This window comes from Dreissena polymorpha, chromosome 1, assembly GCF_020536995.1.
Source record: "Dreissena polymorpha isolate Duluth1 chromosome 1, UMN_Dpol_1.0, whole genome shotgun sequence".
Lineage (NCBI taxonomy): Eukaryota > Metazoa > Mollusca > Bivalvia > Myida > Dreissenidae > Dreissena > Dreissena polymorpha.
Window position 1 is genome coordinate 94318782 of NC_068355.1, and position 26404 is coordinate 94345185.

The following is a 26404-nucleotide window of genomic DNA, read 5'->3' on the forward strand; positions in this document are numbered from 1 at the left end:
TGTGCCCTTTTTATACTTAGAAGATTGAAAATTTGGTTAAAATGTGTGTTTTGGTCCACTTTACCCCTAAAGTATCAGATATTGCTTTCATACTTGGAACACTCGCAAACTATCATAAGGGGACAGTAAAAGGACAAGTTGCATAACTCTGGTTGTCATTTTTACGGAATTATGGCCCTTTTTTTAATTAGTAACTTTGAATATATGGTTAAATTTTGTGTTTCGATCCACTTTACTTCTAAAGTATCAAGGCTATTGCTTTCAAACTTCAAATACTTTTATGCTATCATGAGGTTACTGTACCTGGCAAGTTGAATTTTACCTTGACCTTTAAATGACCTTGACTCTCAAGGTCAAATTAATAAATTTTGCTAAAATTGCCATAACTTTTTTATTTATGATTAAATTTGATTGATACTTTGACAAAACTACTCTTACCTGACATACCACAATAGACTCCACCCAAACCATCCCCCGTGCCCCCCCCCCCCCCCCCCGAATCCTCCCCCCCCCTCTAATTTTTTTTTTAAGATCATCTTACAAATGACCACAACACCCTCACACTTTACCCCCCGTCCCCATCCCACACACCCCCCCCCCCCAATTTTTAACCAGGTTTTCCGAAGGAAAAAAATGGTTATTAGATTGGCGAATGCGGGCGGGCTGGCTGACTGGCTGGCGGGCTGGCTGGCTGGCGGGCTGGCGGAATAAGCTTGTCCGGGCCATAACTATGTCGTTCATTGTCAGATTTTAAAATCATTTGGCACATTTGTTCACCATCATTGGACGGTGTGTCGCGCGAAATAATTACGTCGATATCTCCAAGGTCAAGGTCACACTTTGAGTTCAAAGGTCAAAAATGGCCATAAATGAGCTTGTCCGAGCCATAACTATGTCGTTCATCGTCAGATTTTAAAATCATTTGGCACATTTGTTCACCATCATTGGACGGTGTGTCGCGCGAAATAATTACGTCGATATCTCCAAGGTCAAGGTCACACTTTGAGTTCAAAGGTCAAAAATGGCCATAAATGAGCTTGTTCTGGCCATAACTATGTCGTTCATTGTCAGATTTTAAAATCATTTGGCACATTTGTTCACCATCATTGGACGGTGTGTCGCGCGAAATAATTACGTCGATATCTCCAAGGTCAAGGTCACACTTTGAGTTCAAAGGTCAAAAATGGCCATAAATGAGCTTGTCCGAGCCATAACTATGTCATTCATTGTGAGATTTTAAAATCATTTGGCACATTTGTTCACCATCATGGGACGGTGTGTCCCACGAAAGAATCACGTCAATATCTCCAATGTCAAGGTCGCCACGACTAAAAATAGATTTTAAAAAAAAAAAAAAAAATTACAAAGGGGGTTAATTTTTTTTGGTCATTTCAAAAGTTCAGTTTGAGTTTTCTCCCTTTATCAGATTTTTTTTTCACAATGAAAACCTGGTTTTGTGACAATTTTGTCCCTTGTTTTTTTTTGAAACGGTTAAAAAGCACAAATATCTTTTTTTTTTTTTTTTCAATATCGTCCAACCATCGCACCCAAGAATCCCCTCCCATCCCCCCCCCCCCCCCCCCCCTAACCCCGAATTTTTTTTTTTTAAATCGCATTTTTGGAAGATAATGTAATAAATGTCCACACCCCCACACTATACACCCCTCTTCACTCCACCCCTCCCTCCTTTGTGATTGAAATTGAGAGTCCCTTCACCTTTAAAAAGAAAAAAGATGAGCGGTCTGCACCCGCAAGGCGGTGTTCTTGTTAGAATCTCATTTCAATGTACACCATGGCTTTTAAGAAATTTATATTGATTAAGGGGTGTTGCTGCAGTTTTGCTGATTTTTTTCCATCTTATAGATTTTGTCCAAAATTTATATTTAAGATACATATTTACAAATATTATATGAAAAATGAAATAACGACATAGGGTCACCAGCCTTGTTTTGATTTTATTCACCATTATTATCACCCGCCATAGGCGGAGGGATATTGTTTTGGGGTTGTCCGTCCTTCCGTCCGTCCGGCACTTTTGTCTCGGAGCCATATCTTGGAAGTGCTTTGGCAGATTTCATTGAAACTTTGTATGAGTATATATATGGATAAGAGGATGATGCACGCCAAATGGCATAGTACGCCATCGAATAATAACGGAGTTATGGCCCTTTGTATTTTTATGCCCCTGGTAGGGTGGCATATAGCAGTTGAACTGTCCGTCAGTCAGTATGTGTGTATGTCAGTATGTGTGTATGTCAGTCTGTCGTCCGTCCGGAAAAAAAAATTAACGTTGGCCATAACTTTTTCACTATTGAAGATAGCAACTTGATAATTGGCATGCATGTGTATCTCATGGAGCTGAACATTTTGAGTGGTAAAAGGTGAAGGTCAAGGTCATCCTTCAAGGTCAAATGTCAAATATATGGCATCTGTCCGTCTGAAAACTTTAACATTGGCCATAACTTTTTCAATATTGAAGATAGCAACTTGATATTTGGCATGCATGTGCATCTCACAGAGCTACACATTTTGAGCGGTGAAAGGTGAAGGTCAAGGTCATCCTTCAAGGTCAAATGTCAAGTATATGGCGTCTGTCCGTCCGTCCAAAAACTTTAACATTGGCCATAACTTTTTCACTATTGAAGATAGCAACTTGATATTTGGCATGCATGTGTATCTCATGGAGCTGAACATTTTGAGTGGTGAAAGGTGAAGGTCAAGGTCATCCTTCAAGGTCAAATGTCAAATATATGGCGTCTGTCCGTCCGAAAACTTTAACATTGGCCATAACTTTTTCAATATTGAAGATAGCAACTTGATATTTGGCATGCATGTGTATCTCATGAAGCTGCACATTTTAAGTGGTGGAAGTTTAAGGTCAAGGTCATCCTTCAAGGTCAAAAGTTATAAAAAAAAAAAATTTCAACGCAGCATTCTCATGAAGCTGCACATTTCGAGTGGTGGAAGTTCAAGGTCAAGGTCATCCTTCAAGGTCAAAGGTAATTTTTTTTAATTTTTTTAAAGCGGCGTTCTTATGAAGCTGCACATTTTGAGTGGTGAAAGTTCAAAGTCAAGGTCATCCTTCAAGGTCAAAAAAAAATATTAAAAATTTCAAAGCGGCGCAATAGGGGGCATTGTGTTTCTGACGAACACATCTCTTGTTAAAAAATTGCTTTTTTTGTGTGTCCGGAGCCATATCTTGTGTCCAGAAGTATAATGGCGTGGGATATCAATTCAATGAATTTGCTTATATAACATGTACTTTTTTTAATAAAACTGAAAAATCTCTAATTGCGTAAAAATAATTAATAACCTTCATATACCATTAAATTAAACCACACACTACCAATAAAATGGAGTACACAAGTAAAATTTTAAGAAATTTTTTTTTTTCAATTTTTATGTCACCCAAAAAACGCTCGGCTGTTTTGGGAGAAAACCTGAGCAATTGTCATAGCCAGCTCGTTGTTTTCGTGTCGTCGTCGTCGTTGTGTCGTCCGCCTGCGTTGTGCTAAAACCTTGATATTTTCCTCTAATATCAAAGTGCTTCCACCTACAACTTTGAAACTTCATATGTAGATGCACCTTGATGAGTTTTACACGCCACACCCATTTTTGGGTCACAAGGTCAAAGATCAAGGTCACTGTGACCTCTAAAAAAAAAAACAATTCTGACAAGCTTTCGCAGCCGAGCGTGGCACAGGTTATGCGGTGCTCTTGTTTTAATATTGTAACCACATAAATGGAATTTTTTTTTTATGTCTAATAGAATTCTGCTAAACTGCTCAAATATGTTCATCTACATATTGTCATCATAAAACACAAATAAAAAAAGGGGGTTACCACACTTTTAACAGAGATTTTTTGTTTTAACTATCCCTACCGTCTAAGTCAAATTTCATAAAATCCAGCAATTAGGCAAAACCCAAGTACCGGTACATAGATTGTTATAAATATGCATAAACATAAGAAATTGTTTACAATCTTAACTGGGATCACAACAGCTTACCAAAAAACATTAATAAAAAACAATATTTAATCACAAACATAATACCATACAGTATCAAACTCGACCTTATTAATAAGTTACTTATACTTGTTCACAGATTATGGCATGTTTTGAAGTTTGTGATTAAATGCTTTAAATTAATAAATGTAAACTACAGGACTAAAGAGCTCCAGTATAAAACAAGAATGAAATTAAAGAAAGAAAAAAAAGTTTTAAAAAAGTTAACCCCACCTGGGATTGAACCACTGACAATTGTATTATGAACATTTCTGATGATACACAAATATTGAGTTGTGATAATAGCATCATCGGTGTTAATAAATATATCCTCGGTTAAATAAACTGCAGCAACCCCCTTAATACTTTTTATGCTCCCCCAAAAAATTTGGGGGGGAGCATATAGTTGCCGCTTCGTCTGTCCGTCCGTCTGTGTGTCCGTCCATGCACAATTTTTGTCCGGGCTATTTCTCAGCAACTAATGACCGGAATTCAATGAAACTTTATGGGAAGCTTTACTACCAAGAGGAGATGTGCATATTATCAGCGGGTTCTGGTCGGATGATTTTTCACAGAGCTTTGGCCCTTTGAAATTTTCCATTAACTGTACATATAGTGCAATTCTTGTCCGGGCTATTTCTCAGCAACTAATGACTGGAATTCAATGAAACTTTATGGGAAGCTTCACTACCAAGAGAAGATGTGCATATTATCAGCGGGTTCTAGTCAAATGATTTTTCACAGAGGTATGGCCCTTTGAAATTTTCCATCAACTGTACATATAGTGCAATTCTTGTCCGAGCTATTTCTCAGCAACTAATGACCGGAATTCAATGAAACTTTATGGGAAGCTTCACTACCAAGAGGAGATGTGCATATTATCAGCAGGTTCTGGTCGGATGATTTTTCACAGAGTTATGGCCCTTTGAAATTTTATATAAAAAAATTCTTGTTCCCCCAAGTACTGTGCCCTCAAGACGTTTCCTTATATCTGAAAATATAGTGCAATATTGTGACAAAAAAAAACTTAGGGACCATCACCCGTCTCCGATGGTTTCTTGTTATAAAATATAATCGGAAAATTATAATTAGATTGAAATAAAGGCAATAAATCAATGTACAATAATTGTATTGTGATTTACTCTTCTTTTTCTGCTTTGAAATGAATACAATTTCACAGCTTTGCTAACTCTTGCCTGAAATGATAGAACCATAAAGTAAAAACATAAACATTTTGCTTCCTTAATAGGACAAAACTGTTTCAAATGCTGTAGGATGAATCCATTGTTTTCTACCGGTACACATAGTTATTTACCCAATTGTGCAAACGTAATGGTCCATTGCCCTCAGGCATCAATCTGCCAAGTTTTATGACCTCAATCCGGTTGTGAAAATCCATGATCCAAGTGTCACATGATAAGCGAAAACAAGGCCGCAGTCTATAGAATAGCGCTGTAAAATATTCTGTCCAAACAATTTGGAGACATTTACTATGGACGAAAACCCAAATGTCCGAAAATAAAGAGTCACGAAAAAATAATTATTTTTGCTAAAAAGAGGGTGTCCGAAAACTTAGAGTGTCCGTACAATTAAAGTAATTATGGTATATGATTGGAATATATTCCATCTAATACCATGGTCGTAAAGAGCCCGTTTGCGAGGAGGTGTTAAGTTTTTGGTGTGTATACAATGTTGTTGTTTTATGCCCCCGGTAGGGTGGCATATAGCAGTTGAACTGTCCGTCAGTCTGTGCGTCCGTCCGAAAACTTTAACATTGGCTGTAACTTTTGCATTATTGAAGATAGCAACTTGATATTTTCCATGGATGTGTATCTCATGGAGCTGCACATTTTGAGTGGTGAAAGGTCAAGGTCAATCTTCATGTTCAAAGGTCAAACAAAATCCAAGGGAAGTAATACGCTTTAAAGGGAGATAATTTATATTTATCATTTGGCAGGTACAGATCATTTTCACAAGGGAAGTAGTATTTTTTAAATGGATATAATAATATATAAAAAATTAAATCAAAGCGGCACAGTAGGGAGCATTTGTTTCTGACAAAAACATCTCATGTTTGTCAAATTGTGGGTCCAAAATTTGCCCCATTCCCAATATTAAACCTTTGTAATTTTCCAAAATGACTGCCTTATATTTCCAATTGAAGACAAAGAAAAAGAAATTAATCACAATCCAAAGTTCATCTCCCTATCCAGCTGTATAACTTGAATGTTTTGAAATAAAATATTGAAAACACCAATGTCACATTTTTTGAGTCCGTATATTACATCATGAAGGACATTTTAGCTTACACTTACAAGAGAGAGAACTGTAGATCTGCACCAGCAGTGAGTTTTTGCTGTTTAGTTGCTTTTTAATTAATTTAGCTAACACTAACAAGAAAGAGAACTAAAAATCTGCACCAGCAGTGAGTTTTTTCACCAGGTTTTCCGAAGGAAAAAACTGGTTATTAGATTGGTGAATGTCAGCGGGCTGGCGGGCGGGCGGAACAAGCTTGTCCGGGCCATAATTTTGTCATTCATTGTGAGATTTTAAAATCATTTGGCACATTTGTTCACCATCATTAGATAGTGTGTGGCACGCAAGAATTACGTCGATATCTCCAAGGTCAAGGTCACACTTCGAGTTCAAAGGCCAAAAATGGCCATAAATGAGCTTGTCCAGGCCATAACTATTTCATTCATTTTTAGATTTTAAATTCATTTGGCACATTTGTTCACCATCATTGGACGGTGTGTCACACAAAAGAATTTATTCAATATCTCCAAGGTCAAGGTCGCCACGACTAAAAATAGATTTATTTTGAAACAAAGGGGGTTAATTTTAAACAATCAGTTCAGTTTGACTTGTCTCCCTTTATCAGACTTTTTTTTATCCCCGCCGAAAAAAAATTCGGAGGGGATATAGTAATTGTTCCTGTCCGTCCGGCTGAAACTTTGTCCGGAGCATAACTCCAAATCTATTGAATGGATTTACTTTAAACTTAGAATATAAACAGATGGCAACTAGGAGAAGTGCAGTGACCAAGAACCATAACTCTATCTACCTTAATTTTTGAATTATATCCCCTTTAATTTAACTTTAAAGTAAATTTTTGTCCGGAGCATAACTCTAAATATACTAAAAGGATTTACTTGAAACTTGAAATATAAACAGATGGCAACTAGGAGAAGTGCAGTGACCAAGAACCACAACTATATCTACCTTAGTTTTTGAATTATCTCCCCTTTTATATGATTTTAAAGTAAATTTTTGTCCGGAGCATAATTCTAAATCTACTGAAGGGATTTACTTGAAACTTGAAATATAAACAGATGGCAACTAGGAGAAGTGCAGTGACCAAGAACCACAACTCTATCTACCTTAGTTTTTGAATTATCTCCCCTTTTATATAATTTTAAAGTACATTTTTGTCTGGAGCATAACTCTAAATCTACTGAAGGGATTTACTTGAAACTTGAAATATAAACAGATGGCAAGAAGGAAAAGTGCAGTTAATAAGAACAGGGACCTATACAAACAAAGGGATTAGCAACCTCACGATATCCCGTTACAGCACGCGAAATAAACTGGTGCGCGAGATTTGATAATCTCAATCAATTGGTCTCTGTGTAGCGATAATGCGGCTACATGATATCAATTGCGAGGGATTTCCTTATTGAGCGGGTTACGTTTTTTCGGATTCAAATTATATTATGTTAAATAAACAAGTACCTATTTGTTAAAGTGTTGCGTTGTTGATCTCAAAATCAATCAAATTAGTCAAATTATTACGCAGTATGTCAAACAGGGACCCAATTATCGGACCCTTTGATAAATATTAATTGCCGGTTGTCTCGCCAGGGTAAAATTGCTGTTGTTTATCGTTTGTGCATGTACAAAAGACAGGTCTTTTAATATAATTAAAATGTTACCATGTTTTGTTTAAAATAGCAACATTATCAAGACATGTTAAGTGCAATCAACTCAAAATGTATAATTGTTCTTTTAACCTCGGAAAGTTTCGCATGTCATTTTAATCTTCATCAACAGAGTCGCTCAGAACCTGTGCAGCTAATCTGACCTTCATGTAGTTGAAGGAAAGCAGATCGATTCATTGGATTGCGAGCGATCTAGCTCATGTATAGTGATAGTTGTTTCGCAATATTCGACTTTTGTTGTTTAATAAACAGATACATATTTGTTCAATTCTGCCTTGTGTGTCTTGTAAATAAAAAATTAGTAATATTAATACGCAGTATGCTACACGGAACCCAATTACCGGATGCGTTGACGAGTAACAATACCATTTGTTTCTCAGGGTTTCAATTGCCATTGTATATCGCACATATGTGCTTATAGCAAAGACCGGTCTTTTAATTAATTAAAAATGTTACCCTGCTGTGTGAAAAATATCAACATTATCAACGCGTGTCAATTGCGTACAATTTAAAATGTATATTTGTTCTTTATCATCCGAGACAATGAAGGTTCGCATGCCATTATATTATTCTGTTGGACTCGTTTTGAACATGATATCCATAGTAGTACTGAAAGTCTTTTCGTGATTTCGTGTTCAAGTATTGAATAAAAATCAGCAGAATTTGAAGGCAAGGCAATTCATAAAAGTTGTTTATGTTTTATTTCTCAGTATAAATCAGTAATCACTGATACATACACATTAGTACATGCATGATAGGTAATCTTGGTATTATTTAATTTTAAGAGTATGTGTAACAATACATTCATGTTACTAGGTGTAATGAGCATTCAGTTAGAGAAAATATTTTAAAATAGCATGTGAAAAAATCACATGTTTGAAAAAGATTTTGCACAAGTAACTATTTGCAATGTGAAATAGAACTTAATAATAAGGCTAACAATGTTCTATTTATTATTTCAACAACAAAAGACTGAAGTTCCTCCAGACATGGTGATGCAGAAGATTTATTCAAAGCCTTCAGCAATACACAAAAAGCTTATTAAAATTAAATACCAAATTATCTTGTTTTAACAAGTTTGAACAATTTATATTTATAATGAGTTCTGGGAACAGAATTTTGATTAACATGATCAAAGATCTAACAGTCACGTTTGAGTTTAGCAGAGATATTCACTGTTGGAATGTGTTCATTTATGAAAAAATGCAACAGTTTAATTTTATCCATTGAATATTTGAAACTAATTAAGATTGAATTTTCTTTTGTCTTAGGCAAGTCTGAATGCTTGTGAAGTTTGTTGTCGCCACTGCTTTATCGAGTAGACATGAATATAGTAGCATCATCTTAGTGCTAGGATGGTCAAGGTACGTCTCAGGAAAAGAAAGTAATCAAATTTCAGTGTTGAATCAGTATCAGTATCCTTGGCATAGCTTTGATCACCCATGTATGTCAGCACTATTTAAAGTCCACAATGTTTATCAACCATTAACAGTTCTTAATGTGGAAATGACCTGGGTTTGTACGCCCAAGTTTCGCTGGCGTCATGACATTTTCTTTTGCGGGTTCAAACTTTTCGTCTAAAGAGCAAGAGACCCTCTTTTGCTTCTTTTCAGCGCACTGAAAATATAAAAAAATATTAATTTAAAACAGAAGTATGGAAATATATGCTCATTGGACCGTACACAATTATACACAGGAAAAATTAACAACATGATTAATGTAGGGCTAGTATTGACTGATCCTTTCGAAAAAAGCTGTGACATATGTTGATCAAACTAATAGTGGTTACAAAATTTAAAAAATGACAAAAATTGTATTGTTTTTGAGCTAATACAAATTAGAAATTTGTATAAAAAAAATGCAAATTAAATTTGCACCACACAATGCATTGAAATGTAATGTTTGTAAAGATACCACCATGATAAATATAGGGCTAATATTGACTGAGCCTTTCGAAGAGAGCCACGACATATGCTGATCAAATTGATAGTGATTACAAAATATAAAAAAAACACTAAAATTGTATTGTTTATGTGCTCATTCAAAACCATGAATTTGCAAATAATACAAATAAAATTTGCACCACACAATGCATTGAAATGTAGCGTTTGTGGAGATACCAACAAGATTAATATAGGGATAGTATTGACTGAGCCTTTCGAAAAAAGCTGCGACATACGTTGATAACACTGATAGTGATTACAAAATAAAAAAATGACTAAAATTCTATAATCTTTGAGCGATTATAAAATAATGATTTTGCAAATAATGTACATTAAGTTTTCACCACACAATGCATTGAAATGTAACGTTTCTAAGAATACCAACATGAATAGTGTAGAGTTGTATTTGAAAAAAGCCACGACATATGTTTATCGGCTTATGGAAGTGTAAACAATGATAAGCATGATTTGGTGAAACTACCCACCGTTTTTTTTATTAGTAAATACAAAGCATAGTCGAAAACAAATAAAACAATAAGATGTCTCAAATTCAACAAACCTTTGCAAAGAATACTTCTTTGTTGGCAACACTTGGCTAATTTGTAATCTTAATCTGACTTGATCGCTTTGTCAAGGTCTCTCTGTCAATGGCGGCTGTGAAAATTTGCCTCGTCGCGCGAAGTCTCGTTGGGTCGCAAGTCTCGTTTCCGTTTTGCGTAACAACGCGTTAGCTTGTTTTTTCGCTTCATTTGAGTTTCGCATCCCTTTGTTTGTATAGGTCCCTGCTAAGAACCATAACTCTATCTACCTTAGTTTTTGAATTATCTCCCCTTTTTTATAACTTTAAAGTAAATTTATCCGGAGCATAACTCTAAATGTACTAAAGGGATTTACTTGAAACTTGAAATATAAACATATGGCAACTAGGAGAAGTGCAGTGACCAAGAACCATAACTCTGTCTACCTTAGTTTTTGAATTATCTCCCCTTTTATATAATTATGCCCCCCTTGGAAGAAGAGGGGGTATATTGCATTGCACATGTCGGTTGGTCGGTCTGTCGGTCGGTCCGTCCACCAGGTGGTTTCCGCATGATTACTCAAGAACGCTTGGGGCTAGGATCATGAAACTTCATAGGTACATTGATCATGACTTGCAGATGACCCCTTTTGATTTTGAGGTCACTAGGTCAAAGGTCAAGGTCACGGTGACCTGAAATAGTAAAATAGTTTCCGGATGATAACTCAAGAACGCATACGCCTAGGATCATGAAACTTCATGGGTAGATTGATCATGACTCGCAGATGACCCCTATTGATTTTGAGGTCACTAGGTCAAAGGTCAAGGTCACGGTGACCCGAAATAGTAAAATGGTCTTCGGATGATAACTCAAGAACGCATATGCCTAGGATCATGAAACTTCATAGGAAGATTGATCATGACTCGCAGATGACCCCTATTGATTTTGAGGTCAAAGGTCAAGGTCACAGTGACAAAAAACGTATTCACACAATGGCTGCCACTACAACGGACAGCCCATATGGGGGGCATGCATGTTTTACAAACAGCCCTTGTTTTAAAGTAAATTTTTGTCCGGAGCATAACTCTAAATCTACTGAAGGGATTTACTTGAAACTTCAAACTTAAACAGATGGCAAGTAGGTGAAGTGTAGTGACTAAGAACCATAACTCTATTTACCTTAGTGTTTGAATTATATCCCTTTATTTAATTTCAAAGTAAATTTTTGTACGGAGAATAATGAATTATCTCCCTTTATTTGTTTTTACAAATATTATTCTACTCTCTAAAACAAATGTTGTCATACAAGCAAACACATTTCGGCGGGGATTTGGCACTACTGTGACAAGCTCTTGTTTCAAATTGAAAACCTCGTTTTGTGACAATTGTGTCCCTTGTTGCTCTTAAGTTGCTGTTTAATCAATGTCACTAACAAGGGGGAAGAACTGTCGATCTGTACCAGCATTGAGTTGTTGCCCTTAACAGAGGGGGTAATCACGTGACAAACAAGATGGCGACATCCATGCAGAGGCAGGTATTTTTCGTCGTTTGATACCCTATTTTACTTGTATTATTTGTTTTATGCCACTCACTTTCCAGCCATTTAAGGAAGACAGTTACTGGCTTTTATTTCATAGTTATATTCGCTCTATATCTCGACTTGACTCGGTGCGAAATTTCTTAGCTGGGTGACCTAATTAGGGCTCCACTAAGAAAAAATGTTGGGAGTTAAGTCGAGATATAAAGCGAATTTAAATACGAAATAAACGCTTATCACCTTTTTACTGATATGGCTGGAAAGTGAGCGTCATTTAAAAAATAAACAGAAGTAATAAAGGGTATAAAACGGCGGAAAATAACCGTCTCAGTATGGACGTCGCCATCTTGACTATAACGTGATTGCCACCTCTGCTTAAGGGTTTTTTATACTCCCCCAAAATTGAGCATATAGTCGCCGCTTTGTCTGTCCGTCAGTGTGTCCGTCCGTCCGTGCACAATTTTTGTCCGGGCTATTTCTCAACAATTAATGACTGGAATTCAATGAAACTTTATGGGAAGCTTCACTACCAAGAGGAGATGTGCATATTGTCAGCCGGTTCTGGTCGGATGATTTTACACAGAGTTATGGCCCTTTGAAATTTTCCATTAACTGTACATATAGTGCAATTCTTGTCCGAGCTATTTCTCAGCAACTAATGACCGGAATTCAATGAAACTTTATGGGAAGCTTGACTACCAAAAGGAGATGTGCATATTATCAGCCAGTTCTGGTCGGATGATTTGTCACAGAGTTATGGCCCTTTGAAATTTTCCATTAACTGTACATATAGTGCAATTCTTGTCGGGGCTATTTCTCAGCAACTAATGACTGGAATTCAATCAAACTTTATGGGAAGCTTCACTACTAACAGGAGATGTGCATATTATCAGACAGTTTTCGTCGGATGATTTTTTACAGAGTTGTGGCCCTTTGAAGTTTTCCATTGTACATATAGTGCAATTCTTGTCCAAGCTATTTCTCAGCAACTTATTATGGGAATTCATTGAAACTTTATGGGAAGCTTCACTACCAACAGGAGATGTGCATATTATCAGCTGGTTGTAGTCGGATGATTTTTCACAGAGTTATGGCCCTTTGAAATTTTCTATAAACTGTACATAGTTCAATTCTTGTCCAGGCTATTTCTCCCCAACTATTGACTGGAATACAATGAAGCTTTATGGGAAGCTTAACTACCTTGAGGAGATGCCCATGTTATTTGTGGGTTCTGGTTCGATGATTTATTTAGAGAGTTATGGCCCTTTGAAATATTTAAGTTGATAAACCATCCATCTTATTATTTTGTCCAAAGTTATGCACCTCAAGATGTTTCCTTTTATCTGAATATATAGTGCAATATTGTGACAAAAAAACAACTTTGGGGAGCATCACCCGTCTCCGACTGTTTCTTGTTTAAATATGTCCTACAACTTTATTACATGTTTATTTACGTTGGAACTGTCGTCTATTTAAAAGATTTTAACAATCAAAGATCTGTAAGCATGGCAAACAATTGTGTGTGTTTTTGCAACTTTGGGAAGACTTTAATATTTAATTGTTGCCCCATTTATTGAAACATATATTAACAGTAAAACATAAGTGAAGGCATTGTAACGTGATTAATATAAGGAGTACAATTAAAAAAATATTAAATTTTTGACAAGATGACTTTTCTTTTGTTTTATTCTGGAATAAAACTTACTATAAAGATAAGCTGTGATGTGGGGAAATAGGGTTTAATGCATGTGCATGGCTTATCATGGACAACACTTTTTTCTTTAAGGTGTTTTTTGTTGAAAAAAGTATCCTCTTTATGAAAATCCAGTATATTCAGAAAGTGTCCCACCTGATAAGCTTATGTGGACACACTTGATGAGCCGCATATTGGCTTATAAAATTACATCAATGAAAATAAAGTAAGGATAATAATTATGAATTTACAGGTTAGTAAAGCATTAGCCAACACTTTTAATGTTTTAATACAAAATGGTTTTATTGTATTAACGTTCATACTATTTTTGACAAAGAACCAATAAAATGCCATATTAGAAATTCCTGAGAATGAAGTTTTGCTGTTTAAAACCTTCACATCCAATCAAGAGGCATAGTTAGTTAAAGATTGTAATATAAACATTTCTTACAAGTTCATATCACCCACTGTGTTGTTGTTGTTTTCAGGAGAGCACCAGCATTGATATCGAGTTTGCCCAGCAAGAGCACCAGTCCGGCCTGCAAGGAGCACCAGTCCAGGATGACCTTTCTCCTCCCCTGACCCTTAACCCCCATCCCTTGACCTCCGGCCTAAAAGGGTCAGCATCATTGAGCAGTTCCGTTCTGCAGGAAATTCTGAGCACGAAGTGTTTTCACGCGCTTTTCTCAACAACCGCAATGTACGCGTCGAGTTTTTCACACTTGAGCCTGAGAAGGTTTGTTAAGCTCAATGCCAGAGTTAGATGAGTGTTATAGATACCAGGAGGTAAAGCAGTAGCTATGGTAACGCTAACAGTCAGTTCTTGCTGTTGAACATTACAACGAATATCACGAAGAATAAAATATTTAATAATTTGTTCCATTCATTATTGGACAAACATAAATTCAGCAAGGAACAGGAGAAAGTCAAGGAACAATCAAAGTGCTTTGTTTCTACTGTCCAAAGTTTGGACAGTAACAGCGTTATGGACTGTCCCGATTTGTCCTCTCAGACGTCCAAACTGACCAAAGAGAACAATCTTTTGACGCTTTTGCTGACAAAGAAAGGCAGTAATACCTTGGTTGTAAACAGCCAGAGCACGATACATCCATGGGGTGTGCCTCAGACGTGAATTCCGCCAAATATTGGACACAAGGTGCTAAAAGTGAACACTTCTGGTTTTGTTATGAGCACTTAGCACTCTAAGCCAGAAGGGCCTTGCATTGAATTTGCGAAAGAGAAAGCTTTGAAAAATGACAGCAGTTTTGCTGTATGGTCCAGTAAGCCCTTCAACTCTCAACCCGACATTTATCAGAACTCAAACAAGGCCCTTAGCATATCAGCGAGGCTAGCATGTCATCTCAGCTTCTTGAGCTTCACGTGAGACCTAACAGTGTTATTTATTTTGTCAAAGTTGGGTCCGAAATTAAGCCCCATTCCTAACCTCAAAAAAGTCTATATTTTCCATAATAACAGGCTGAAATTCTCAATTCAAGGTTTGCCAGGAAAAAAAATGTTCTAATAGGTTGCAACATCGAGTTCATTTCCTTATTAACTTCTTTAAGTTGAACCTTAGTGCAATTAATATTTATTACACGTATTCTCAATTTTTAAATATTTGTTAGCATAAAAACAACCCATTTTCCCAGTTTAAATCAAAACAGCACAATTTCCCCAAAATTGGCCCAATTTCAGAAATGGTCAAAATAAACTCTGCACAGAGCTAGCCACTAGTTGTAGCACATTTTATAGTATTTTATAAGAATAAATGGCTTAATTTGCTAAGTTTACTAAGTTTTATTACTATTTTGAAGTTGTTGGTGTTATAAAAATTGTTTATTTAACATATAATTGGATATGATTATTTTAAATTAGAGCCCAGATGTTTGCAACAATAGCACTATATTGCTTAAAGGAGTGAAACTTTAAATCTAAGGTCTGTCATACAAAAACGGTGCCAAATTAAGACGAAAGTAACTAATATTCATTCAATATCACATATAGTACAGTGAATATGTTAAACCAGAATAGGCTATAATTACTAGTATAATTGACCGTTGTAGCAAGATAGAGAGTCGTAGACTGAATTCATCAAAGACGTTCATCTGTATTTCTGTCTAATCCATAGGCAAAATGTGTGTGATCAAGTACTTATACACTTACAGTATTTAACTCACATCTATTGTTTCTTATATGTCATCCAGTCGTATTGTCTCTCTTTTAAAATTGTTAAGTCTCACATTTAAAGTTGTTTAGTCTCACGTATTAAGATTTATACTGGCATATTTAAATGTGTACAGTCTCACATTTTAAGTTATATAGTGTCCTATTTATTTGGTATTGTCTCAAATTTAAAGTTGCTGAGTATCACATTATAAATTATCAAGTCTTACATTTAAAGTTGATTATTCACACATGTAACATTTTAAGTTGTATAATTGCAAATTTAAAGGTGTACAGTCTCACACTTTACATTGCTTAAGTTACGCCTGTTGTTTGTTTTTATGCTCCCCCAAAATTTATTTTGGGGAGAGCATATAGTCAACGCTTTGTCTGTCCGTGTGTGCGTCTGTCTGTTTGTCAGTCAGTGCACAATTTTTGTCCGGGCTATTTCTCAGCAACAAATGACCGGAATTCAATGAAACTTTATTAGAAGCTTCACTGCCAAGAGATGTGCATATTATCAGGGGGTTCTGGTCGGATGATTTTTCACAGAGTTAAGGCCCTTTGAAATTTTAGAAATTTTCCATTAACTGTACATATAGTGCAATTCTTTTCCTGGCTATTTCTGAGCAACTAATGACCGGAATGCAATGAAACTTTATGGGAAGCTTCACTACCAAGAGGAGATGTGCATATTATCAGCGGGTTCTGGTTGGATGATTTTTTTACAGAGTTATGGCCCTTTAAAATTTTCTATAAAAAAAATCTTGTCCCCCCAACTACTGTGCCCTCAAGACGTTTCCTTTTATCTGAATATATAGTGCAATATTGTGACAAAAAAAAACTTTGGGAAGCATCACCCGTCTCCGACGGTTTCTTGTTTTAAGATAAGTATTACACCTTGCTACAAACTGTACTTTACCTTGTATTTTTCACGGTTTAAAACCCCAAAATTTTCAAGATGGTGCGCTTAAAATTAATTTTAATTTCAAGTTGGTGCTAGTAACACCTGCTATTCTGAGTTGTAATTGGTAAAAAAATGATTGCGATATTCTAAATATCATTTATAGAGGCAAGGTTTGGCATTAAAAAAAGAAGATGTGTAAAGTAAGTTGGTGCAAGGCATATTCATTTGTCATTACAAAAATGTGGTTTTAGTTTTGCTTTTCTTTTCCTTTTAAGCAAACATTAGAAGCCAATACGCAACAAGAAAAACGTTGTTGAAGCAAATGTTGATGGCAATTGCGACCCCCCTCTCGCACAATTACTACAACTTGCTCAAGAAATTCAGCACGAAGACGTCTTGCCTATGAAAACTGGCTCACAAGGCGGCTTCATCACCACTTCCACTTGGTGAGTTCGACTTTGGTCCCGGTGTCGATTTCGCATAGCAAGAATTTGATGCTGTGAATCGGCAAATTGTTCCTGACAAGTCGCTCAAATAGAAACCATCAGATAGACTAGGTGTTGCGTGAATTGTCCCTTAATGATTGACCTCAATATGTTGCTTTCAAATAATGTAAACCTTAGGTGTGAAGAGCAGTATGCGATTGACACCATTCAACAACAATTATTGTCCGGAATTCCCGGTTTTGGAGTGGCGGAATTGGAACTCGCTCCATTTCTGTTTATGATTCGGTCGGAGCAGCAGCAGCAGCAACACGAACAACAAGTAGTATTTGAGTGGTGCTCTGGGATATCGGTTTTAATGTTTGTGCTTAAAGTGTCATCCCAGATTAGCCTGTGCAGACTGCACAAACAGTAAGTCCTATTAAAGTGTCATCCCAGATAGGCCTGTGCAGACTGCACATACAGTAAGTCCTATTTAAGTGTCATCCCAGATTAGCCTGTGCAGACTGCACATACAGTAAGTCCTAATAAAGTGTCAACCCAGATTAGCCTGTGCAGACTGCACATACAGTCAGTCCTATTAAAGTGTCATCCCAGATTAGCCTGTGCAGACTGCACATACAGTAAGTCCTATTTAAGTGTCATCCCAGATTAGCCTGTGCAGACTGCACATACAGTAAGTCCTATTAAAGTGTCATCCCAGATTAGCCTGTGCAGACTGCACATACAGTAAGTCCTTTTTAAGTGTCATCCCAGATTAGCCTGTGCAGACTGCACATACAGTAAGTCCTATTTAAGTGTCATCCCAGATTAGCCTGTGCAGACTGCACATACAGTAAGTCCTAATAAAGTGTCAACCCAGATTAGCCTGTGCAGACTGCACATACAGTCAGTCCTATTAAAGTGTCATCCCAGATTAGCCTGTGCAGATTGCACATACAGTAAGTCCTATTAAAGTGTCATCCCAGATTAGCCTGTGCAGACTGCACATACAGTAAGGACTATTAAAGTGTCATCCCAGATTAGCCTGTGCAGACTGCACATACAGTAAGTCCTATTAAAGTGTCATCCCAGATTAGTCTGTGCAGACTGCACATACAGTAAGTCCTATTATTAAAAGTGCAGTGTTATGCCGTGAATCTTTACTGTTGGCGACAGGGACCCTTTAGGGTTAAAAAAGTGGGGACAAAAAGGAAAAAATCTGGGGACACAGACATATATATTTGTAGCAGAATTAAATGTTCAGAAACTAATTACCTTTTACTTGCACTCTTAAATTTGCTTGATTTCTTCTTACAGCCAGTCCACAGGATGTAACATGCTAATTCAAACTTGAACATTTTAAAAACTTTTTAAAACTGTCAACAATTGTCAACATATTTACAAAACCTTGAACATATTTATGGTCATTGGAATCAGCATTGCGTGTCAAAGTACTTGTTCGATAAATAGAATTACTGATTGTAAAGGCGTTTTATTTCTTGTGCTTTTGGCACAAACTGCATGTCATTTTGTTGTTGTCAAAGTTTCAAACAGTGACCAGGACAATTTTCGAAGCCAATTTGCTTGGAATGTACGTTTAGGGGCAGACTTTTTTCATGGCTAAACGATGTTGGGACATGGGAAGACTCTTTTGTTTTCTTTGTCTGGTCACTTTCCGCCATTTTGATAGGTGTGGAAATTTCCTTGATATCTGATTGGTTGTTATAATCTCAACTTACCAATGCAATAAGTGTAAAGTAAAGTAACCATTGGCTGCAAAATGACGTCACATCCAATGAAATATTCGTTATAGTTACACATTCACTCGATTACTTTACCGTATAACAAATTGAATGGATTAGTTTGTATTCCTAATTCCTGTGCGCCCGCGGACCCATATACAGAAAACGGGTGGGGACAAATCTTTTATTTCTGCGCCAATGACGCAAGGGCGCATCCACGGCAGAACACTGAAAGTGTCATCCTAGATTAGCCTGTGCAGACTGCACATACAGTAAGTCCTATTGAAGTGTCATCCCAGATTAGCCTGTGCAGACTTCACATACAGTAAGTCCTGTTTTCGCAGAATGAGGTCATATAATTCACTAAAATCAGTCCTTTTTCTGCCTGATTGAGTTCCTTGCATACAATTGGAATTCTGGGTTTTTTAATTTATAGGAGGTTTTGGGGATTCCGATAATGACGTCACCTTTGCGCATGCTCAAATTTTGGCCGTCAAAACTGCGGCCATTCTGCTATTGTTTGCATGTGATGAACCACATCGTGATAAGGTTACAATCATATTCGCGACCCTTTTGAAGAACAAAACATACTCAGAACTTGAAATTCGTTCAGATTAAATTAAATCCAATGAACGAACACAAATAAGTTCGAAAACAAACAACAAATTAATTTAATTTTTGTAATCAAATATAGAAACTGATTTGAACCTATTTGTTTGTAAAAACTTACCTTGTTGCAGATTAACTAAATCCTCTTGATAAATGTAAATGCTTTTATTTAATTGTTCACACCAGTTTTGACACTCTTTGTTTCAGCATTTTTAACACAGTGTTTAATTGCCCCTTTGTTTATCACAAACCGATTACCTCGATATGATCGGATACTGTCCAGACATTTACTAAGAAAACAGTGTGTAATAAACCCAGGGACCTATACTTGTATGACTCTGTATGGGGTCTCTGCATAAACCACATGTGTCTAAACACAATTTATGATACCTTCATGTCATCTCTGTTAGCTAGCATATTAAGTCAAAAACTAAACAGTTGCTTAAATAAAATATTTGAACATATTTAAAAAATAGACATTTGTCCGAAATGGATTAACAGCTAGGAACTATTAAGTTTATACATTAGCCAGTTTAAAAATAACAATAAAGTGTTTAATAACTATACATTTAAAATATTTTACAAATTTACTGCTACACAACGTATTTAACGGGTACCTGCAAATGTAAACTCTGCTATAATGTGTCACGGAGTGTATATTGACAGGAGATGAATCGAGTATTTGACCCTTACTGTAGTAAATTCAATCTTATGCAAAAACTATTCATCCGATTTTATTGGTTTATACGTTATCTTGTTGCTTATTAATTCCTCTTTCAAAAAAATATAACTTTTAGTATATTCCCGTTGTTATTAATGGATTTATAGCGAGTTAAACACAAGAAATACACATTTTATGTTTTACCACCGCGCGTTTTAACGTGTTGTGGCTATCGATCTTTTACGATTAGCGTACAGCGAAGTGCCGAGGTTATACATTTTGATGTACCCACTCACGTCTTTTGTTAAATTATAGTTTCATTTCTCGGCCGATTTTGACAAATTATATATCATTAGAAAGCTTACGTTACGTAGTAAACAGATATATCAATATATATTAAGTTTTTCTTCTGATTTCGACAGCCCGGCGAGTTATAACTTAAACTTTTGCAAATATCATACCGTTTTGGAGTTTTAGAATCTAGATTTACGGTTGACATGTTCGTACTTAATACCAATTTGTAGCGTTTATATTTGGAGTTCAGTTTTAAAAATTACATCTTGCTTAGGAGAATAGAATTCTGTATACGATAGAAAAAAAATTGTTTAAAAACGAAAGTAATTAAGGAATGAAGGCGGGAAAATGTAGCGCGCGTTCCTAACGCACTGAACTGATGCTACGGTCTTGGCGATTATGCTTTTGTTTAGAAACCGGCCATTTAATTTCTTTTGCCATCTTAATATATTTTTTAGGGAATATGTTGTAGTATTTTGTTCACGAAACATATCAATAAAGCTTATTATAAATGAATCTTAATAAATTAACGATTTCAGCTCTTGTTTATAACACAGAAAGGGTGTAAAATTTATGATGAAACAGCGTATATAGCGGACCCTCTCGATATTATTCGGCTTTGCATGCATACTTGAAATAAAATGGGTGTCAAAAACATTCATCGTTTGCTGTTTATTATCAACAAGGTTATTATGTATAATTATTTGAAATGTTATTTACCTAAAATTATCAATTTATTAAAGATTCTTGAAAATCACGGTCCGTGTTACGCGGGTCATTTCGTATTTTGACATCAGGGCATCATGTCCAACTATTGAAAATCAGATTTTTTTCACCGGGACGATGACGGCTTGGATTTAGACAGGCAGACAGATAGTTTATTCAGACTTAAACAACAGTACATCGTCTTCAACTCAAATATATAAATTATTTTAAGACGAATTGTTAGGTGATTACACATATAGCAGTGATGATTCTGAGAATGTTGCCATGTTTTTTATCCGTGTAATCTAGAGTCCATGGTTTGAGCATTTTTATCGCGGTGTTCAATAAAAGATATCTCAATAATCTTGTTTATTGATAGATCTGTGGTTTTATTGCCCCTGTGTTCAGCACAAGCCAATTATCTCGTTATGATCAGATACTGTGCCGACCAATACTAAATAACACTATGGTGTCATACGCCACAGCAGGGACCTATACTTGTATATTGGTCCCTAACCACAGGTGGCAATGTCTGGTCAGTTTACACTTTTTATGATACCTCCATGTCTTCTCGTGGTATTAGTGGTCATTTCTTGGAGTAATGTAACGCCAAATACTCAATTTTGCGTTTATAAGATATGTAGCGTATTGAAAACATTTAAAGTCATCTGCCCATACAGATTGCCATAAACTAAATACTGTATAGATGTCAGCCAGCTAAATCACAATAATTATAAGTGCTTAATACCTATACATGTACATTTTAAACATTTAAAAAATCTAATACTTAACATTTAACGTATTTAGCGGGTACCGGTAAAAAAACTCCGTCATTTCGTAGTCCTATAAAGAGTGTATGTTAGTGTACGGAACAACATAATTAAAAACAGCATTCTCATTTGACCACAACGGGGTTAAATAATCTTTCCAAAAAATACAAATAATACAGAGTTTTAATTTAGAATTCTATGTATTTATAACTCTGTTAACTTATAAAGATATTTCAATATACATGCATAGACAGTTGACCGTGATTTTCAAGAATCTTTAAATAATTTTAATTAATTGATAATTTATGGTTAATAACCTTTCATATAATTTTACATAATTACCTTTTTGATAATAAACAACAAACGATGAATGTTTTGACACCCATTATATTTGAAGTATGCAAAGCCGAAAAATATCAAGAGGGTCCGCTATACATTTGTATACGCTGTTTCATCATAAAATTAACACCCTTTCTGTGTTATAATCAAGAGATGAAATCGTAAATTTATTAAGCTTCATTAATACTTAGATTTATGGATATGTCTCTAGAACAAAATATTTCAATATATTTCATAAAAAATATAATAATCATGGCAAAGGAAATTCAATGGCCGGTATCTAAACAAAAGCATAATCGCCAAGACCGTAGCATCAGTTCAGTGCGTTAGGAACGCGCGCTACATTTTCCGGCCTTCATTCCTTAATTACTTTCGTTTTTAAACAATTTTTTTTTCTATCGTATACAGAATTCTATTCCCCTAAGCAAGATGTTATTTTTAAAACTGAACTCCAAATATAAACGCTACAATTATGTATAAAGTACGAACATGTCAACCGTAAATCTAGATTCTAAAACTCCAAAACGGTATGTTATTTGCAAAAGTTAAAGTTATAACTCGCCGGGCTGCCGAAATCAGAAGAAAAACTTAATATATATTTATATATCTGAAAACTACGTTACGTAAGCTTTGTAATGATATATAATCTGTCTAAATCGGCCTAGAACTGAAACTATAATTTAACAAAATACGTGAGTGTGTACATCAAATTTATAACCTCGGCGCTTCGATAGATGATCGATAGTTACGACACGGTCACGTGACTTAGACACAACAAGATATTTGGCGTAACGGTCCCGTTTCATATCCGTGTAATCTAGAGTCCGTGCCCACCTCAACTCACAGGACGCACACTTCAGCCCTGGAGATCTCATACAGGCCCTCCTAGAGGCATGTCTTAGAATTGTTCGTACAAACTCATAGCAAAGTGTTTTAAGACTCCACCCATTTATATACTGTAAAGTCATACATTGTGTTGGTTACATGTAAAACACAATTAAGTTTAGAAATGAACTGTACTCAATGGTTTGACAAAAGAGCAAATAACATGTTCAAATACTTTTTGGCAGAATTTATTTTATTTGATATAAATATTTGGGTAAAGTCTGACTATCAATTTATGAACTTAAAAAGTATAAAAATATGACTCCAAGAAATGTTGATTGCTATACCACATGGGTAAGGTTTTCATAACATACCAGAATAATAAACCATAATTATTAAAGAATAAGAAGTTCAAATATTAAATTCATATTTAAATTATTTTCATTAACATTTGTCTGTAATCATCGCAAACAAAAGATTGTTGCATCTACACATTTATGTAACAACAATATAAGCACACAAATTGTATGCTGCAGGTCAAGCCTCAAAACAGAAGGAGAAATAAGACCCTTCTTCATACACGACCTTCAGTGTGGGCTGGGAAGCAGGTCTGTCTGCGATGGCACCTTTCGCAAGTTCTGAAACAGCCTGGGTTACGAATTCCTACATCAGACACTGGAAGTATGACACGAGGTGATGTTGATCAGAAATGTTTAAATATTGAACAGAGATCAAGGGTGATGGATAGGATATCTGGGGACATGGAACAGAAAAGTGGGGACATGAGATACAGAAATATGGGAATAATGAACAGGCCTCTGGGAATATGAGGCAGAAATCTAGGGATATGGAGCAGATATATAGGGATTATGAACAGAAAAGTGGGGACATGGAACAGAAATATGGGAATATTGAACAGGCCTCTGGGAATATAAGGCAGAAATCTAAGGATATGGAGCAGATATATAGGGATTTGGAACAGAAAAGTGGGGATATGGAGCAGAAATCTAGGGATATGGAACAGATACTTGGGGATATGAAACAGGCATCTGACGATGTTGAAGAAATAAGTAGTGGTGCCGAACAGGTTCCTATGGTACAGGAGAAAAAATCTGGGGATATGGAGCAGATGTCTGGGGGTGTAGAGCAGTTGTCTTGGCATATAAAGCAGATATCTGGGAATATAGAACAGATGAAGCATAAATCTGAGCACATTGCGCAAGTAACAACGAGAAATGCAGAAGGCACAAAATCACATGTGAAGGCCAAGGCTGAAGCACAAAATGATGACCACAAGGATCATGTAAATAGTGAATGTGACGAAAGTAGAAATTACCATTCACACTCTCATAATGTTTCAAATGGTCTCATTGGAAATTCGAGACATGACGTTTCCAAAAATACTGTACAAAACACATTTTTTCCACAACAGGATGAAGTTGACTCAGAAAATAAAATAATCGGAAACAATCAAGGCTTAGTCATCAATGAGATACAAGAAATTGACAAGAAAATATCAAGAACTTTGAGCATTATTGACATGGACTTTAAAAAGGGGGTGATGAAAATTACAAGTATTAATGTGCCGAGAAGTGAAATAAGCCCAACAGATAACTCTGTAGCAACTAAAGTAACTGCATCACAAGCCATTGCATTTGAAAGTAATCTGGTGGAAGAAACAACCCAATCAAGCGGTATATCTTAAAGTGATGATCTTGTTGCAAGATGTTCAACTAAACATGAACATGAATCTGTTACATGTTTTAACAAATGGACTGAAAACCGTACTTGTAATTCAAATAATACAGGCAAATACAATGGAAGTACGTTACATGTTACAAAACAAAGAAACTCTGCATTCATGTTTTATGGGTGTTTCACACAATATGGTGCTAAATGCAGGCCAAATGTGTATGGTTATAGAGGTCCTCTGCACATCTGGATGGAGGACACAAGAAATTACTCTCTTATTCACAATGATTTTGTAACTCTAGCCAAGCAGGATCAGCAACAAATTCCCTTCCAAGAGAATAATTTTCACCAGCAATATGTGCCCAAAACAGCCTGCCAACACAACTTCAGCTCATGATAATGAAGAGAGAAAACTGTAACACCAACAAGATTGTGTGGAAGCAAAAATTATCTAAAAATAAATAAGAACAACATGCCTATGTGTAAAACAATCATGTACATGTATTCTGAAATTATGACAGTCATATGTAAGATTTATGAACATGGATCAGAATGTCATTTTTATTTGTATAGCTATATTTTTTTTATATTGGCATCTTTCTTAACTTCTGTGTTATTTTTACATATTGCTCACATTAAAAATAAGTAAACACCATGTATGAGAACGTTAAAACTTTCATTACAGATTGATTGATTTGTAATTGTTACTTGGTAATATTTTGCAACATTTTTGTTAAGAAACATAGCATATTCACATCTGCACTTACACTTGTATTTAGCAAAACAAAAATTTTTGGCACAAGATGTTTGAACAATTGCTAGTTAATTATTTGAATATTCACATCTTTTCATTCACGTTCTTGCTGTCATGGGACCATTATTGTAGTTAGCAGGATTGCGTTTTCTGCAGAATAATTATTCTTAACTTTGTATAAAGGCATAATTCTGATGCTGCTTTAATTCTTCGTTTATTCTTTTTCTATCATTCCAAGTTTTATAATCACATTTACCAAAATTCAATAACCCATTTATTGAGTTCTTGCTCCAAAGATGACCATATCTGATGTATAGTATTTAGTATTGATACTATATAAACGTATGATTACAGGATTTTGAGAATGATAGCCTTAATGATAATCTGTTGAATAAACATAGTCATTGATGTATCTTTTATTGATTGATTTTAAATTAATGTTTATTTGAACTGAATAAAACTTATGCCAGTTCAATAACTCCCTGTGTATGATCAAAATCAGAAAAGCCATGGAAACTATACACAGCTGCATATCAAGTTTGTATCTACATATCTTACTAAATGTCAAAAGAAGTTATTATTAAATAATAGAACTTTTGACAAACGCGTAAGTTTTGTTTCTACATTTTATTATGCATACTCAATATCAGTTTATCTTGGTCAATAACACAATACTCAGATCCATTATTGTATTGGCAGGGAAATGGCTACACAATTTAAAATTAAAACAAAACACAACAGTTATTTATCTCAACTAAAAATAAATACTAGTAGTGCTGCCATACAAATAAGAGAACGATAAAAAAAGCCAGAAGCTCATAAGAAGAAATAGAGAATATTCATACAGCAAAACTAGAGATTGTCACAATGTAGAATAAACGCC

The 26404-nt window shown here is 35.6% G+C and overlaps 2 protein-coding genes across 9 annotated transcripts in view; one reads left to right on the top strand and one right to left on the bottom strand.

The window, feature by feature from the left end:
* The window catches only part of LOC127837623 (uncharacterized), a 163711-nt gene that overhangs the window by 125541 nt on the left and 11766 nt on the right, over positions 1 to 26404 (bottom strand). The window lies entirely within an intron of this gene.
* The window catches only part of LOC127841132 (uncharacterized), a 322925-nt gene that overhangs the window by 37646 nt on the left and 258875 nt on the right, over positions 1 to 26404 (top strand). For 3 of the 8 annotated variants that reach the window (XM_052369759.1, XM_052369710.1, XM_052369776.1), the window contains exons 4-6: positions 14124 to 15015; positions 16981 to 17151; positions 23612 to 26091. The exons of 1 other annotated variant lie outside the window; for it this stretch is intronic. The gene's annotated coding sequence lies outside the window, so the exon portion shown is untranslated. Of the gene's footprint in view, positions 1 to 14123; positions 15016 to 16980; positions 20537 to 23071; positions 23581 to 23611; positions 26092 to 26404 lie in introns of those variants that run through there. 4 more of the 8 variants (XM_052369750.1, XM_052369769.1, XM_052369739.1 and 1 more) reach the window with 4 other exon arrangements.